The sequence below is a fragment of the Aulonocara sp. 'chitande type north' Nkhata Bay genome, linkage group LG1, assembly GCF_057382095.1.
Source record: "Aulonocara sp. 'chitande type north' Nkhata Bay isolate Kocher_YH1m ecotype deep benthic linkage group LG1, A_spYH_male_GT1.1, whole genome shotgun sequence".
Taxonomy (NCBI): Eukaryota; Metazoa; Chordata; class Actinopteri; order Cichliformes; family Cichlidae; genus Aulonocara; species Aulonocara sp. 'chitande type north' Nkhata Bay.
In genome coordinates, this window is record NC_141344.1 from 40417854 (window position 1) to 40419388 (window position 1535).

Below are 1535 nucleotides of genomic sequence, written 5' to 3' on the forward strand. Positions count from 1 at the left end.
CTAGAACAGTTCATCTTCAGGGGCCACCCGTGCGGACGGCAACGGCAAGTCCGGAGGCCGGCCGCGCGGAAGATAGCAGCGGCGTTCTGGAGGTCGCCCATAGTGGCGATGACGCCCAACAAGCAGCCTGGCAGATGACTGCCGATGTCGAGGCGGCAGTTTGGGACACAAAGGCTGCGTGGCCCCCGCAGCACCAGGCAAGGCAGAGGCTGGACCAGGCGAGGACGAGGCCGGAGCTGCAGCTGCTGCTGCTGCAGGCGATGTGGATGCAGCTGCTGCTGCAGGCGATGTGGGTGAAGCAGGTGAAGAAGCAGGTTGCTGGACGGGCTCCTCGGGCCCTCCAGCGGAGACAGGAGGCCGGAACGGTCCCTCGGGCCCTCCAGCGGAGACGGAGACGAGGACAGGCTGGCCGGGCTCTCCAGAACCCACAGTGGAAACAGTCACTGAACCAGCGGGCACAGGGCCCCCTGGCACACACATGGCTGACTGCAGCTGCACGGAGCACTGACCCTGCTCAGGCAGCGACAGCCGGGTGCAGTCCTCAGCTCGGTTCTTAGCCTCCAGGGGTCCAGAGTGGGCTGAGGGCTGAAACTCAGCCTCTGGGGGGGCCCTGGAGTGCGTCACAGTCTCTGAACTGGCCAGCTTTTGAGGACTGATAACAAAATTGTGTGGTTTGTCTCTCTGCTTAGGATTAGAGGTCGTAGAACAGTTCTTTATGGGTTGAATAGACATAGCTTGCTGTACTGGAGGAGTAGGTGAAGATGATGGCTGAATAGGTGGCTGAGCTGAGGGCGACTGAGGAAAAGGTTGGAAAAATAATGGTGGTGAAGTTGGAGACTGAGCTGACGATAAGGCTGATGATTCCTCTACCAACTGAGCTATTGACTGGGCAATGGACTGTAACATAGTTTGTAATAAGTCTGGCTGTGACTGTAACTGGGCTATGGGTAGTGAGGCTGAATGTGACGGAGCTTCCGGCTGGGCAGCTGACGGAGCTTCCGGCTGGGCAGCTGACGGAGCTTCCGGCTGGGCAGCTAACTCAAAAAAAAAAAACAAAAAACCACACAGCCCCGGTATAAACAGTCACAAGGTCTGGCGAAACAAAGAGTGCCTTTTCCACTCACCACAGCCGGCAACTCAGAAGTCTCGGGACCCGGCTGTGGCAATGGGCGTCGGCGGCGTGAACGTCGCTTCCTTCTCAGGGATAGCACCGACCGGCCGGGTAATTCCACATCCGGCGGGCCGGGCCGCAGATTCCCCGGCCGGCGGTGCAAAACATTCACCACCGGGCTGGGTCGGGAAGCGGTAGCAGCTGGAGGGTGAAGATGGAGTTCGTTCAGAATGAAGTCCTGTGCGAGCGGGTGAAGAGAGTCCAGTAGCCAGGGGTGAGGAGAGAGTAATTGCTGTAGCCTGGCTTCTATAACGCGGTGAAATTCCTCTCCCTCACGTTCGAGCCACAGGTTAACCAACCTTGAAACAGAGTCAATTAATTCCTCCCAAAACTCCTGGGAAGGTGCGGATGCTGCTGGGTCCAT

General features: G+C 58.5%; 1 pseudogene; it reads right to left on the minus strand.

Annotated features, from left to right (window-relative positions):
- LOC147339569 (uncharacterized) lies at window positions 1-1535 on the minus strand (annotated as a pseudogene).